This window comes from Solea solea, chromosome 3 (genome assembly GCF_958295425.1).
Source record: "Solea solea chromosome 3, fSolSol10.1, whole genome shotgun sequence".
In the NCBI taxonomy this organism is placed as follows: domain Eukaryota; kingdom Metazoa; phylum Chordata; class Actinopteri; order Pleuronectiformes; family Soleidae; genus Solea; species Solea solea.
The window spans coordinates 20,640,785-20,655,624 of NC_081136.1; the positions used below are offsets into that span (position 1 = coordinate 20,640,785).

A 14,840-nucleotide genomic window follows, 5' to 3' on the forward strand; every position below is an offset into this window, starting at 1 on the left:
CTGTGTCTGTATTCTAAGCGCAAACACAATTTCACTGGGCTTTGCACTGCGACACCATTGAAATCTGTACTTTGCTTCTTACTGGAGGAGGGAAGTTTAAATATCTTGGGGTCCATCTACTTTCACATTGCAGTTTTTACAGTGCTGATTTTAATGTATAGTACCGTAACATCCCAACTGAGCCTTACTTTACCAAGTTCCTTACCTCTGCAGAGTCATACTCAATTTATTGGCAGTGTGGCAAAGTTGTACTATTGTGCTTCTAAACTGGTGATCATAAACTCAACATGATTCAATTCTATGACTCGCTTTCCTAAAGCCTGACTTCTGCAGTACATGTCAAGCGATGGTGGTATAGTGGTAAGCATAGCTGCCTTCCAAGCAGTTGACCCGGGTTCGATTCCCGGCCATCGCATAGAGGCTGTTTGAATCCTCCAGTTGACCACGTGCGACAGGTCCTCACTGTGTCTGTGTTTCATGACAACACAACCACCCCTTCTACATACTGTTTGACTAGAGTGATTGCAAACCGTAGGGCTTTTGCTACAAGCCACCAAGACCTTTCTTAAGTACAGTCAATGCTGTGTCTGTATTCTAAGCGCAAACACGATTTCACTAGGCTTTGCACTGCGACACCATTGAAAACTGTACTTTGCTTCTTACTGGAGGAGGGAAGTTTAAATATCTTGGGGTCCATCTACTTTCACATTGCAGTTTTTACAGTGCTGATTTTAATGTATAGTACCGTAACATCCCAACTGAGCCTTACTTTACCAAGTTCCTTACCTCTGCAGAGTCATACTCAATTTATTGGCAGTGTGGCAAAGTTGTACTATTGTGCTTCTAAACTGGTGATCATAAACTCAACATGATTCAATTCTATGACTCGCTTTCCTAAAGCCTGACTTCTGCAGTACATGTCAAGCGATGGTGGTATAGTGGTAAGCATAGCTGCCTTCCAAGCAGTTGACCCGGGTTCGATTCCCGGCCATCGCATAGAGGCTGTTTGAATCCTCCAGTTGACCACGTGCGACAGCCCCTCACTGTGTCTGTGTTTCATGACAACACAACCACCCCTTCTACATACTGTTTGACTAGAGTGATTGCAAACCGTAGGGCTTTTGCTACAAGCCACCAAGACCTTTCTTAAGTACAGTCAATGCTGTGTCTGTATTCTAAGCGCAAACACGATTTCACTGGGCTTTGCACTGCGACACCATTGAAAACTGTACTTTGCTTCTTACTGGAGGAGGGAAGTTTAAATATCTTGGGGTCCATCTACTTTCACATTGCAGTTTTTACAGTGCTGATTTTAATGTATAGTACCGTAACATCCCAACTGAGCCTTACTTTACCAAGTTCCTTACCTCTGCAGAGTCATACTCAATTTATTGGCAGTGTGGCAAAGTTGTACTATTGTGCTTCTAAACTGGTGATCATAAACTCAACATGATTCAATTCTATGACTCGCTTTCCTAAAGCCTGACCTCTGCAGTACATGTCAAGCGATGGTGGTATAGTGGTAAGCATAGCTGCCTTCCAAGCAGCTGACCCGGGTTCGATTCCCGGCCGTCGCATAGAGGCTGTTTGAATCCTCCAGTTGACCACATGTGACAGCCCCTCACTGTGTCTGTGTTTCATGACAACACAACCACCCCTTCTACATACTGTTTGACTAGAGTGATTGCAAACCGTAGGGCTTTTGCTACAAGCCACCAAGACCTTTCTTAAGTACAGTCAATGCTGTGTCTGTATTCTAAGCGCAAACACGATTTCACTGGGCTTTGCACTGCGACACCATTGAAAACTGTACTTTGCTTCTTACTGGAGGAGGGAAGTTTAAATATCTTGGGGTCCATCTACTTTCACATTGCAGTTTTTACAGTGCTGATTTTAATGTATAGTACCGTAACATCCCAACTGAGCCTTACTTTACCAAGTTCCTTACCTCTGCAGAGTCATACTCAATTTATTGGCAGTGTGGCAAAGTTGTACTATTGTGCTTCTAAACTGGTGATCATAAACTCAACATGATTCAATTCTATGACTCGCTTTCCTAAAGCCTGACCTCTGCAGTACATGTCAAGCGATGGTGGTATAGTGGTAAGCATAGCTGCCTTCCAAGCAGTTGACCCGGGTTCGATTCCCGGCCATCGCATAGAGGCTGTTTGAATCCTCCAGTTGACCACGTGCGACAGCCCCTCACTGTGTCTGTGTTTCATGACAACACAACCACCCCTTCTACATACTGTTTGACTAGAGTGATTGCAAACCGTAGGGCTTTTGCTACAAGCCACCAAGACCTTTCTTAAGTACAGTCAATGCTGTGTCTGTATTCTAAGCGCAAACACGATTTCACTGGGCTTTGCACTGCGACACCATTGAAAACTGTACTTTGCTTCTTACTGGAGGAGGGAAGTTTAAATATCTTGGGGTCCATCTACTTTCACATTGCAGTTTTTACAGTGCTGATTTTAATGTATAGTACCGTAACATCCCAACTGAGCCTTACTTTACCAAGTTCCTTACCTCTGCAGAGTCATACTCAATTTATTGGCAGTGTGGCAAAGTTGTACTATTGTGCTTCTAAACTGGTGATCATAAACTCAACATGATTCAATTCTATGACTCGCTTTCCTAAAGCCTGACCTCTGCAGTACATGTCAAGCGATGGTGGTATAGTGGTAAGCATAGCTGCCTTCCAAGCAGTTGACCCGGGTTCGATTCCCGGCCGTCCCATAGAGGCTGTTTGAATCCTCCAGTTGACCACGTGCGACAGGTCCTCACTGTGTCTGTGTTTCATGACAACACAACCACCCCTTCTACATACTGTTTGACTAGAGTGATTGCAAACCGTAGGCTTTTGCTACAAGCCACCAAGACCTTTCTTAAGTACAGTCAATGCTGTGTCTGTATTCTAAGCGCAAACACGATTTCACTGGGCTTTGCACTGCGACACCATTGAAAACTGTACTTTGCTTCTTACTGGAGGAGGGAAGTTTAAATATCTTGGGGTCCATCTACTTTCACATTGCAGTTTTTACAGTGCTGATTTTAATGTATAGTACCGTAACATCCCAACTGAGCCTTACTTTACCAAGTTCCTTACCTCTGCAGAGTCATACTCAATTTATTGGCAGTGTGGCAAAGTTGTACTATTGTGCTTCTAAACTGGTGATCATAAACTCAACATGATTCAATTCTATGACTCGCTTTCCTAAAGCCTGACTTCTGCAGTACATGTCAAGCGATGGTGGTATAGTGGTAAGCATAGCTGCCTTCCAAGCAGTTGACCCGGGTTCGATTCCCGGCCATCGCATAGAGGCTGTTTGAATCTTCCAGTTGACACCGTGCGACAGCCCCTCACTGTGTCTGTGTTTCATGACAACACAACCACCCCTTCTACATACTGTTTGACTAGAGTGATTGCAAACCGTAGGGCTTTTGCTACAAGCCACCAAGACCTTTCTTAAGTACAGTCAATGCTGTGTCTGTATTCTAAGCGCAAACACGATTTCACTGGGCTTTGCACTGCGACACCATTGAAAACTGTACTTTGCTTCTTACTGGAGGAGGGAAGTTTAAATATCTTGGGGTCCATCTACTTTCACATTGCAGTTTTTACAGTGCTGATTTTAATGTATAGTACCGTAACATCCCAACTGAGCCTTACTTTACCAAGTTCCTTACCTCTGCAGAGTCATACTCAATTTATTGGCAGTGTGGCAAAGTTGTACTATTGTGCTTCTAAACTGGTGATCATAAACTCAACATGATTCAATTCTATGACTCGCTTTCCTAAAGCCTGACTTCTGCAGTACATGTCAAGCGATGGTGGTATAGTGGTAAGCATAGCTGCCTTCCAAGCAGTTGACCCGGGTTCGATTCCCGGCCATCGCATAGAGGCTGTTTGCATCCTCCAGTTGACCACGTGCGACAGGTCCTCACTGTGTCTGTGTTTCATGACAACACAACCACCCCTTCTACATACTGTTTGACTAGAGTGATTGCAAACCGTAGGGCTTTTGCTACAAGCCACCAAGACCTTTCTTAAGTACAGTCAATGCTGTGTCTGTATTCTAAGCGCAAACACGATTTCACTGGGCTTTGCACTGCGACACCATTGAAAACTGTACTTTGCTTCTTACTGGAGGAGGGAAGTTTAAATATCTTGGGGTCCATCTACTTTCACATTGCAGTTTTTACAGTGCTGATTTTAATGTATAGTACCGTAACATCCCAACTGAGCCTTACTTTACCAAGTTCCTTACCTCTGCAGAGTCATACTCAATTTATTGGCAGTGTGGCAAAGTTGTACTATTGTGCTTCTAAACTGGTGATCATAAACTCAACATGATTCAATTCTATGACTCGCTTTCCTAAAGCCTGACCTCTGCAGTACATGTAAAGCGATGGTGGTATAGTGGTAAGCATAGCTGCCTTCCAAGCAGTTGACCCGGGTTCGATTCCCGGCCGTCCCATAGAGGCTGTTTGAATCCTCCAGTTGACCACGTGCGACAGGTCCTCACTGTGTCTGTGTTTCATGACAACACAACCACCCCTTCTACATACTGTTTGACTAGAGTGATTGCAAACCGTAGGGCTTTTGCTACAAGCCACCAAGACCTTTCTTAAGTACAGTCAATGCTGTGTCTGTATTCTAAGCGCAAACACGATTTCACTGGGCTTTGCACTGCGACACCATTGAAAACTGTACTTTGCTTCTTACTGGAGGAGGGAAGTTTAAATATCTTGGGGTCCATCTACTTTCACATTGCAGTTTTTACAGTGCTGATTTTAATGTATAGTACCGTAACATCCCAACTGAGCCTTACTTTACCAAGTTCCTTACCTCTGCAGAGTCATCCTCAATTTATTGGCAGTGTGGCAAAGTTGTACTATTGTGCTTCTAAACTGGTGATCATAAACTCAACATGATTCAATTCTATGACTCGCTTTCCTAAAGCCTGACCTCTGCAGTACATGTCAAGCGATGGTGGTATAGTGGTAAGCATAGCTGCCTTCCAAGCAGTTGACCCGGGTTCGATTCCCGGCCATCGCATAGAGGCTGTTTGAATCCTCCAGTTGACCACGTGCGACAGGTCCTCACTGTGTCTGTGTTTCATGACAACACAACCACCCCTTCTACATACTGTTTGACTAGAGTGATTGCAAACCGTAGGGCTTTTGCTACAAGCCACCAAGACCTTTCTTAAGTACAGTCAATGCTGTGTCTGTATTCTAAGCGCAAACACGATTTCACTGGGCTTTGCACTGCGACACCATTGAAAACTGTACTTTGCTTCTTACTGGAGGAGGGAAGTTTAAATATCTTGGGGTCCATCTACTTTCACATTGCAGTTTTTACAGTGCTGATTTTAATGTATAGTACCGTAACATCCCAACTGAGCCTTACTTTACCAAGTTCCTTACCTCTGCAGAGTCATACTCAATTTATTGGCAGTGTGGCAAAGTTGTACTATTGTGCTTCTAAACTGGTGATCATAAACTCAACATGATTCAATTCTATGACTCGCTTTCCTAAAGCCTGACTTCTGCAGTACATGTCAAGCGATGGTGGTATAGTGGTAAGCATAGCTGCCTTCCAAGCAGTTGACCCGGGTTCGATTCCCGGCCATCGCATAGAGGCTGATTGAATCCTCCAGTTGACCACGTGCGACAGCCCCTCACTGTGTCTGTGTTTCATGACAACACAACCACCCCTTCTACATACTGTTTGACTAGAGTGATTGCAAACCGTAGGGCTTTTGCTACAAGCCACCAAGACCTTTCTTAAGTACAGTCAATGCTGTGTCTGTATTCTAAGCGCAAACACGATTTCACTGGGCTTTGCACTGCGACACCATTGAAAACTGTACTTTGCTTCTTACTGGAGGAGGGAAGTTTAAATATCTTGGGGTCCATCTACTTTCACATTGCAGTTTTTACAGTGCTGATTTTAATGTATAGTACCGTAACATCCCAACTGAGCCTTACTTTACCAAGTTCCTTACCTCTGCAGAGTCATACTCAATTTATTGGCAGTGTGGCAAAGTTGTACTATTGTGCTTCTAAACTGGTGATCATAAACTCAACATGATTCAATTCTATGACTCGCTTTCCTAAAGCCTGACCTCTGCAGTACATGTCAAGCGATGGTGGTATAGTGGTAAGCATAGCTGCCTTCCAAGCAGTTGACCCGGGTTCGATTCCCGGCCATCGCATAGAGGCTGTTTGAATCCTCCAGTTGACCACGTGCGACAGGTCCTCACTGTGTCTGTGTTTCATGACAACACAACCACCCCTTCTACATACTGTTTGACTAGAGTGATTGCAAACCGTAGGGCTTTTGCTACAAGCCACCAAGACCTTTCTTAAGTACAGTCAATGCTGTGTCTGTATTCTAAGCGCAAACACGATTTCACTGGGCTTTGCACTGCGACACCATTGAAAACTGTACTTTGCTTCTTACTGGAGGAGGGAAGTTTAAATATCTTGGGGTCCATCTACTTTCACATTGCAGTTTTTACAGTGCTGATTTTAATGTATAGTACCGTAACATCCCAACTGAGCCTTACTTTACCAAGTTCCTTACCTCTGCAGAGTCATACTCAATTTATTGGCAGTGTGGCAAAGTTGTACTATTGTGCTTCTAAACTGGTGATCATAAACTCAACATGATTCAATTCTATGACTCGCTTTCCTAAAGCCTGACTTCTGCAGTACATGTCAAGCGATGGTGGTATAGTGGTAAGCATAGCTGCCTTCCAAGCAGTTGACCCGGGTTCGATTCCCGGCCATCGCATAGAGGCTGTTTGAATCCTCCAGTTGACACCGTGCGACAGCCCCTCACTGTGTCTGTGTTTCATGACAACACAACCACCCCTTCTACATACTGTTTGACTAGAGTGATTGCAAACCGTAGGGCTTTTGCTACAAGCCACCAAGACCTTTCTTAAGTACAGTCAATGCTGTGTCTGTATTCTAAGCGCAAACACGATTTCACTGGGCTTTGCACTGCGACACCATTGAAAACTGTACTTTGCTTCTTACTGGAGGAGGGAAGTTTAAATATCTTGGGGTCCATCTACTTTCACATTGCAGTTTTTACAGTGCTGATTTTAATGTATAGTACCGTAACATCCCAACTGAGCCTTACTTTACCAAGTTCCTTACCTCTGCAGAGTCATACTCAATTTATTGGCAGTGTGGCAAAGTTGTACTATTGTGCTTCTAAACTGGTGATCATAAACTCAACATGATTCAATTCTATGACTCGCTTTCCTAAAGCCTGACCTCTGCAGTACATGTAAAGCGATGGTGGTATAGTGGTAAGCATAGCTGCCTTCCAAGCAGTTGACCCGGGTTCGATTCCCGGCCGTCCCATAGAGGCTGTTTGAATCCTCCAGTTGACCACGTGCGACAGGTCCTCACTGTGTCTGTGTTTCATGACAACACAACCACCCCTTCTACATACTGTTTGACTAGAGTGATTGCAAACCGTAGGGCTTTTGCTACAAGCCACCAAGACCTTTCTTAAGTACAGTCAATGCTGTGTCTGTATTCTAAGCGCAAACACAATTTCACTGGGCTTTGCACTGCGACACCATTGAAATCTGTACTTTGCTTCTTACTGGAGGAGGGAAGTTTAAATATCTTGGGGTCCATCTACTTTCACATTGCAGTTTTTACAGTGCTGATTTTAATGTATAGTACCGTAACATCCCAACTGAGCCTTACTTTACCAAGTTCCTTACCTCTGCAGAGTCATACTCAATTTATTGGCAGTGTGGCAAAGTTGTACTATTGTGCTTCTAAACTGGTGATCATAAACTCAACATGATTCAATTCTATGACTCGCTTTCCTAAAGCCTGACTTCTGCAGTACATGTCAAGCGATGGTGGTATAGTGGTAAGCATAGCTGCCTTCCAAGCAGTTGACCCGGGTTCGATTCCCGGCCATCGCATAGAGGCTGTTTGCATCCTCCAGTTGACCACGTGCGACAGGTCCTCACTGTGTCTGTGTTTCATGACAACACAACCACCCCTTCTACATACTGTTTGACTAGAGTGATTGCAAACCGTAGGGCTTTTGCTACAAGCCACCAAGACCTTTCTTAAGTACAGTCAATGCTGTGTCTGTATTCTAAGCGCAAACACGATTTCACTGGGCTTTGCACTGCGACACCATTGAAAACTGTACTTTGCTTCTTACTGGAGGAGGGAAGTTTAAATATCTTGGGGTCCATCTACTTTCACATTGCAGTTTTTACAGTGCTGATTTTAATGTATAGTACCGTAACATCCCAACTGAGCCTTACTTTACCAAGTTCCTTACCTCTGCAGAGTCATACTCAATTTATTGGCAGTGTGGCAAAGTTGTACTATTGTGCTTCTAAACTGGTGATCATAAACTCAACATGATTCAATTCTATGACTCGCTTTCCTAAAGCCTGACCTCTGCAGTACATGTAAAGCGATGGTGGTATAGTGGTAAGCATAGCTGCCTTCCAAGCAGTTGACCCGGGTTCGATTCCCGGCCGTCCCATAGAGGCTGTTTGAATCCTCCAGTTGACCACGTGCGACAGGTCCTCACTGTGTCTGTGTTTCATGACAACACAACCACCCCTTCTACATACTGTTTGACTAGAGTGATTGCAAACCGTAGGGCTTTTGCTACAAGCCACCAAGACCTTTCTTAAGTACAGTCAATGCTGTGTCTGTATTCTAAGCGCAAACACGATTTCACTGGGCTTTGCACTGCGACACCATTGAAAACTGTACTTTGCTTCTTACTGGAGGAGGGAAGTTTAAATATCTTGGGGTCCATCTACTTTCACATTGCAGTTTTTACAGTGCTGATTTTAATGTATAGTACCGTAACATCCCAACTGAGCCTTACTTTACCAAGTTCCTTACCTCTGCAGAGTCATCCTCAATTTATTGGCAGTGTGGCAAAGTTGTACTATTGTGCTTCTAAACTGGTGATCATAAACTCAACATGATTCAATTCTATGACTCGCTTTCCTAAAGCCTGACCTCTGCAGTACATGTCAAGCGATGGTGGTATAGTGGTAAGCATAGCTGCCTTCCAAGCAGTTGACCCGGGTTCGATTCCCGGCCATCGCATAGAGGCTGTTTGAATCCTCCAGTTGACCACGTGCGACAGGTCCTCACTGTGTCTGTGTTTCATGACAACACAACCACCCCTTCTACATACTGTTTGACTAGAGTGATTGCAAACCGTAGGGCTTTTGCTACAAGCCACCAAGACCTTTCTTAAGTACAGTCAATGCTGTGTCTGTATTCTAAGCGCAAACACGATTTCACTAGGCTTTGCACTGCGACACCATTGAAAACTGTACTTTGCTTCTTACTGGAGGAGGGAAGTTTAAATATCTTGGGGTCCATCTACTTTCACATTGCAGTTTTTACAGTGCTGATTTTAATGTATAGTACCGTAACATCCCAACTGAGCCTTACTTTACCAAGTTCCTTACCTCTGCAGAGTCATACTCAATTTATTGGCAGTGTGGCAAAGTTGTACTATTGTGCTTCTAAACTGGTGATCATAAACTCAACATGATTCAATTCTATGACTCGCTTTCCTAAAGCCTGACTTCTGCAGTACATGTCAAGCGATGGTGGTATAGTGGTAAGCATAGCTGCCTTCCAAGCAGTTGACCCGGGTTCGATTCCCGGCCATCGCATAGAGGCTGTTTGAATCCTCCAGTTGACCACGTGCGACAGCCCCTCACTGTGTCTGTGTTTCATGACAACACAACCACCCCTTCTACATACTGTTTGACTAGAGTGATTGCAAACCGTAGGGCTTTTGCTACAAGCCACCAAGACCTTTCTTAAGTACAGTCAATGCTGTGTCTGTATTCTAAGCGCAAACACGATTTCACTGGGCTTTGCACTGCGACACCATTGAAAACTGTACTTTGCTTCTTACTGGAGGAGGGAAGTTTAAATATCTTGGGGTCCATCTACTTTCACATTGCAGTTTTTACAGTGCTGATTTTAATGTATAGTACCGTAACATCCCAACTGAGCCTTACTTTACCAAGTTCCTTACCTCTGCAGAGTCATACTCAATTTATTGGCAGTGTGGCAAAGTTGTACTATTGTGCTTCTAAACTGGTGATCATAAACTCAACATGATTCAATTCTATGACTCGCTTTCCTAAAGCCTGACCTCTGCAGTACATGTCAAGCGATGGTGGTATAGTGGTAAGCATAGCTGCCTTCCAAGCAGCTGACCCGGGTTCGATTCCCGGCCGTCGCATAGAGGCTGTTTGAATCCTCCAGTTGACCACATGTGACAGCCCCTCACTGTGTCTGTGTTTCATGACAACACAACCACCCCTTCTACATACTGTTTGACTAGAGTGATTGCAAACCGTAGGGCTTTTGCTACAAGCCACCAAGACCTTTCTTAAGTACAGTCAATGCTGTGTCTGTATTCTAAGCGCAAACACGATTTCACTGGGCTTTGCACTGCGACACCATTGAAAACTGTACTTTGCTTCTTACTGGAGGAGGGAAGTTTAAATATCTTGGGGTCCATCTACTTTCACATTGCAGTTTTTACAGTGCTGATTTTAATGTATAGTACCGTAACATCCCAACTGAGCCTTACTTTACCAAGTTCCTTACCTCTGCAGAGTCATACTCAATTTATTGGCAGTGTGGCAAAGTTGTACTATTGTGCTTCTAAACTGGTGATCATAAACTCAACATGATTCAATTCTATGACTCGCTTTCCTAAAGCCTGACCTCTGCAGTACATGTCAAGCGATGGTGGTATAGTGGTAAGCATAGCTGCCTTCCAAGCAGTTGACCCGGGTTCGATTCCCGGCCATCGCATAGAGGCTGTTTGAATCCTCCAGTTGACCACGTGCGACAGCCCCTCACTGTGTCTGTGTTTCATGACAACACAACCACCCCTTCTACATACTGTTTGACTAGAGTGATTGCAAACCGTAGGGCTTTTGCTACAAGCCACCAAGACCTTTCTTAAGTACAGTCAATGCTGTGTCTGTATTCTAAGCGCAAACACGATTTCACTGGGCTTTGCACTGCGACACCATTGAAAACTGTACTTTGCTTCTTACTGGAGGAGGGAAGTTTAAATATCTTGGGGTCCATCTACTTTCACATTGCAGTTTTTACAGTGCTGATTTTAATGTATAGTACCGTAACATCCCAACTGAGCCTTACTTTACCAAGTTCCTTACCTCTGCAGAGTCATACTCAATTTATTGGCAGTGTGGCAAAGTTGTACTATTGTGCTTCTAAACTGGTGATCATAAACTCAACATGATTCAATTCTATGACTCGCTTTCCTAAAGCCTGACCTCTGCAGTACATGTCAAGCGATGGTGGTATAGTGGTAAGCATAGCTGCCTTCCAAGCAGTTGACCCGGGTTCGATTCCCGGCCGTCCCATAGAGGCTGTTTGAATCCTCCAGTTGACCACGTGCGACAGGTCCTCACTGTGTCTGTGTTTCATGACAACACAACCACCCCTTCTACATACTGTTTGACTAGAGTGATTGCAAACCGTAGGCTTTTGCTACAAGCCACCAAGACCTTTCTTAAGTACAGTCAATGCTGTGTCTGTATTCTAAGCGCAAACACGATTTCACTGGGCTTTGCACTGCGACACCATTGAAAACTGTACTTTGCTTCTTACTGGAGGAGGGAAGTTTAAATATCTTGGGGTCCATCTACTTTCACATTGCAGTTTTTACAGTGCTGATTTTAATGTATAGTACCGTAACATCCCAACTGAGCCTTACTTTACCAAGTTCCTTACCTCTGCAGAGTCATACTCAATTTATTGGCAGTGTGGCAAAGTTGTACTATTGTGCTTCTAAACTGGTGATCATAAACTCAACATGATTCAATTCTATGACTCGCTTTCCTAAAGCCTGACTTCTGCAGTACATGTCAAGCGATGGTGGTATAGTGGTAAGCATAGCTGCCTTCCAAGCAGTTGACCCGGGTTCGATTCCCGGCCATCGCATAGAGGCTGTTTGAATCCTCCAGTTGACCACGTGCGACAGGTCCTCACTGTGTCTGTGTTTCATGACAACACAACCACCCCTTCTACATACTGTTTGACTAGAGTGATTGCAAACCGTAGGGCTTTTGCTACAAGCCACCAAGACCTTTCTTAAGTACAGTCAATGCTGTGTCTGTATTCTAAGCGCAAACACGATTTCACTGGGCTTAGCACTGCGACACCATTGAAAACTGTACTTTGCTTCTTACTGGAGGAGGGAAGTTTAAATATCTTGGGGTCCATCTACTTTCACATTGCAGTTTTTACAGTGCTGATTTTAATGTATAGTACCTTAACATCCCAACTGAGCCTTACTTTACCAAGTTCCTTACTCAATTTATTGGCAGTGTGGCAAAGTTGTACTATTGTGCTTCTAAACTGGTGATCATAAACTCAACGTTCAGCAAACTCATCAGTGAATGAGTATCTTGGAGGTCTATAAATATAAAATATAAAAAATATGAAAAAATAACTGGATCGCCTTTTCATAAAAAAACAGAGATATACAGAAGAGCTAAAATCACCTAATGTAATTTCCATGCACTGAAATATAGATTCCTTTCTTACCAGTTCATAAAACTGTAATTTGTTGGTGCTGCCTCATTAAGAATAGTACCACAGCTACATTCAGTCAGCCATGTTTCACTGAGAAGTAAAAAATCTAGATCATAGGCCATAATTGTTGTGGAGGTTTGATTATTAAGTGAGTCGACCAAGGATGGAGTCAGAGATGAGTTTAGTTGAAAAGATTTATTGTAAGCAGCTCAGATCTGAAGAGAACTGAGACAATGCTGAACAAGTAGATGTTGGGCATCCTCTGTCAGTCTGCCTGTGAGACCCAGAGTTAGGATATTTAAAGGGTTTTGGAGGCCTTTCTCTGCTGATACATAGCGCTAACCTTTGGGAGGACTGTATAGTTGAGTAATCAGTCCTCTGTTCCAGTCAGGGCAGACACAACAAAAATATAAAGAGGCACATTTTGTAGATAAATGACTGGTGCCAGTCAGAGGTTGCGCTAGACTTTTTCGTTGTCTGTCATTTTGACTGACAGGGTCATAAAAATCCCGTCATAATCAATTTTTACCGGTCACTTTAAATGATAATAATGACTTATTCAATTGCATTGTTCATATTGCAGTGAAATATGAACAGTTCACCTGTGGCCTAAACGCACAGTCTCACACCTTCCTCCTGGTCCACATGGACTAGAATTGCGTGCCTGCTTGCGCGTAGTTGCGCGTGGTAGGAAATCCCGCAGCATGCGCTCCTTCTGCACCAGTGGATCAGCTGCACTGGTGGATCAGCTGCACGGGCACCGGTCACAGACCGGTGCCCGTAGCACAGGCGCTACCCGTAGCGTCTGTGAGTACGGTGTCCAGGTCAGAAATTATGCTCAGATGCTCCGATGGGAATCTTTATTTTGTCGCAGAACATTTTTCTATCCTCCCTCCTCAGCCAGGAGAACTCCGGCTCCCACTGAACTCTGTACTCCCGCCTAACCTCCTTACTGCCGCTTCCTCGCTCTTCTTTTCTACTTTTCTTCTTCTACAAGAGCCAATTACTGTAATATGCTCTTCACCACCAAGGGTCAGGGGTGTGAATTGCAATCTGTCAAAATGACGGATGGCCCTCAGATTTTTCCGTCACCGTTTTAAAAAAACGGTCAATGACGGAAAATATTCGGTTAACGCGACCCCTGGTGCCAGTGCTACACTGAGGCCTTTGTAATTAGAGATTTGTGGCTGGCACCGTCCTGAGTTGTTGTTGAGGTTTGTGCTTAGGAATGTAATCACTTAAATTTAAAGAAGGCCGAATCATAAGTTTTTCAATATGTCATTAACTAATAGTGATTTGTTGACTAGGGATCTGATATTGAGTAGAGCTAACCATGTGAAGATAACAGGAGACACTGGTATATATTGTGGTTGACATGCTATTGTCACGGGGTTCTGCTGCAACTCCTCAATAGACCCAAAGATGATGGCGTAGTCGACTGATATTGTTTCTCTGTTTATTTGTCCAAGCCAAGATGCATACCGTGAAAAAATATTTACAGGTGAAAATCGAGAAAAAAAACATGAAATGTCCCAAAGTGCTATTTCCAAAAGAACCTATAGAAGTCTCAAAATAATCAAAATAATTGAATTTAGTGGAGAGCAAAAATAGGTGTCTGTAACCCAATATACCCTGCTCCAGTTTTCGAGGCTACCCATATCATCACCATTATTATTGTGCTATAATTAAAAAGTCGATATCATTAACTGTATGAACTTGTAACCTGATACAGTTGTTGTGTATCTGCTCCTGGTCTCTCTCTCTCTTCTGTCTCTACCTTATCTCCCTCTTGTCCTTTCTCTCCCCCCCTTTCTGTCCCCCATCTCTCCGCTGTCCCCCATTTTTCCTTTCACCCCAACCAGTCGAGGCAGATGACCGCACATCTCTGAGCCTGGTTCTGTCAGAGATTTCTTCCTGTTAAGAGGGAGTTTTTTTCTCTCCACTGATGCCTAGTGCTTGCTCATTGTGTGAACTGTTGGGGTTCTCTGCTCTCCTTGATGTTGTCTATGTACAGTGCCTTGAGATAATGTATGTTATGATTTGGAGCTATACAAATAAAACTGAATTGAATTGAATTGAATTGAAAACTGGCAAAGCATTTCGGTATGTGTATGCGTCTGTCTGTGCGCTCTATCAGCGAGTGTGTGGCGGCGTGTGTGTTTGTGCGCAGCCGCTCTCTCAGCGGGTGTGTGTTGGAGTGTGTGCGTCTATGC

The 14,840-nt window shown here is 43.9% G+C and overlaps 21 non-coding genes across 21 annotated transcripts; all 21 read left to right on the forward strand.

Annotated features, from left to right (window-relative positions):
• The first annotated feature begins 343 nt into the window (after positions 1–343).
• Positions 344–415, forward strand: trnag-ucc (transfer RNA glycine (anticodon UCC)). Its single transcript has one exon. It is a non-coding gene; the product is annotated as a tRNA-Gly (tRNA).
• Positions 416–924: 509 nt separating this feature from the next.
• Positions 925–996, forward strand: trnag-ucc (transfer RNA glycine (anticodon UCC)). The gene has a single exon. It is a non-coding gene; the product is annotated as a tRNA-Gly (tRNA).
• A 509-nt stretch (positions 997–1,505) lies between these two features.
• Positions 1,506–1,577, forward strand: trnag-ucc (transfer RNA glycine (anticodon UCC)). The gene has a single exon. It is a non-coding gene; the product is annotated as a tRNA-Gly (tRNA).
• A 509-nt stretch (positions 1,578–2,086) lies between these two features.
• On the forward strand, positions 2,087–2,158 carry trnag-ucc (transfer RNA glycine (anticodon UCC)). Its single transcript has one exon. It is a non-coding gene; the product is annotated as a tRNA-Gly (tRNA).
• A 509-nt stretch (positions 2,159–2,667) lies between these two features.
• On the forward strand, positions 2,668–2,739 carry trnag-ucc (transfer RNA glycine (anticodon UCC)). The gene has a single exon. It is a non-coding gene; the product is annotated as a tRNA-Gly (tRNA).
• Positions 2,740–3,247: 508 nt separating this feature from the next.
• Positions 3,248–3,319, forward strand: trnag-ucc (transfer RNA glycine (anticodon UCC)). Its single transcript has one exon. It is a non-coding gene; the product is annotated as a tRNA-Gly (tRNA).
• Positions 3,320–3,828: 509 nt separating this feature from the next.
• Positions 3,829–3,900, forward strand: trnag-ucc (transfer RNA glycine (anticodon UCC)). Its single transcript has one exon. It is a non-coding gene; the product is annotated as a tRNA-Gly (tRNA).
• Positions 3,901–4,409: 509 nt separating this feature from the next.
• Positions 4,410–4,481, forward strand: trnag-ucc (transfer RNA glycine (anticodon UCC)). Its single transcript has one exon. It is a non-coding gene; the product is annotated as a tRNA-Gly (tRNA).
• A 509-nt stretch (positions 4,482–4,990) lies between these two features.
• Positions 4,991–5,062, forward strand: trnag-ucc (transfer RNA glycine (anticodon UCC)). Its single transcript has one exon. It is a non-coding gene; the product is annotated as a tRNA-Gly (tRNA).
• A 509-nt stretch (positions 5,063–5,571) lies between these two features.
• Positions 5,572–5,643, forward strand: trnag-ucc (transfer RNA glycine (anticodon UCC)). The gene has a single exon. It is a non-coding gene; the product is annotated as a tRNA-Gly (tRNA).
• A 509-nt stretch (positions 5,644–6,152) lies between these two features.
• Positions 6,153–6,224, forward strand: trnag-ucc (transfer RNA glycine (anticodon UCC)). The gene has a single exon. It is a non-coding gene; the product is annotated as a tRNA-Gly (tRNA).
• Positions 6,225–6,733: 509 nt separating this feature from the next.
• On the forward strand, positions 6,734–6,805 carry trnag-ucc (transfer RNA glycine (anticodon UCC)). Its single transcript has one exon. It is a non-coding gene; the product is annotated as a tRNA-Gly (tRNA).
• A 509-nt stretch (positions 6,806–7,314) lies between these two features.
• Positions 7,315–7,386, forward strand: trnag-ucc (transfer RNA glycine (anticodon UCC)). Its single transcript has one exon. It is a non-coding gene; the product is annotated as a tRNA-Gly (tRNA).
• Positions 7,387–7,895: 509 nt separating this feature from the next.
• Positions 7,896–7,967, forward strand: trnag-ucc (transfer RNA glycine (anticodon UCC)). Its single transcript has one exon. It is a non-coding gene; the product is annotated as a tRNA-Gly (tRNA).
• A 509-nt stretch (positions 7,968–8,476) lies between these two features.
• Positions 8,477–8,548, forward strand: trnag-ucc (transfer RNA glycine (anticodon UCC)). Its single transcript has one exon. It is a non-coding gene; the product is annotated as a tRNA-Gly (tRNA).
• A 509-nt stretch (positions 8,549–9,057) lies between these two features.
• trnag-ucc (transfer RNA glycine (anticodon UCC)) lies at positions 9,058–9,129 on the forward strand. The gene has a single exon. It is a non-coding gene; the product is annotated as a tRNA-Gly (tRNA).
• Positions 9,130–9,638: 509 nt separating this feature from the next.
• On the forward strand, positions 9,639–9,710 carry trnag-ucc (transfer RNA glycine (anticodon UCC)). The gene has a single exon. It is a non-coding gene; the product is annotated as a tRNA-Gly (tRNA).
• Positions 9,711–10,219: 509 nt separating this feature from the next.
• On the forward strand, positions 10,220–10,291 carry trnag-ucc (transfer RNA glycine (anticodon UCC)). Its single transcript has one exon. It is a non-coding gene; the product is annotated as a tRNA-Gly (tRNA).
• Positions 10,292–10,800: 509 nt separating this feature from the next.
• trnag-ucc (transfer RNA glycine (anticodon UCC)) lies at positions 10,801–10,872 on the forward strand. Its single transcript has one exon. It is a non-coding gene; the product is annotated as a tRNA-Gly (tRNA).
• Positions 10,873–11,381: 509 nt separating this feature from the next.
• trnag-ucc (transfer RNA glycine (anticodon UCC)) lies at positions 11,382–11,453 on the forward strand. The gene has a single exon. It is a non-coding gene; the product is annotated as a tRNA-Gly (tRNA).
• Positions 11,454–11,961: 508 nt separating this feature from the next.
• On the forward strand, positions 11,962–12,033 carry trnag-ucc (transfer RNA glycine (anticodon UCC)). The gene has a single exon. It is a non-coding gene; the product is annotated as a tRNA-Gly (tRNA).
• Positions 12,034–14,840: the final 2,807 nt, after the last annotated feature.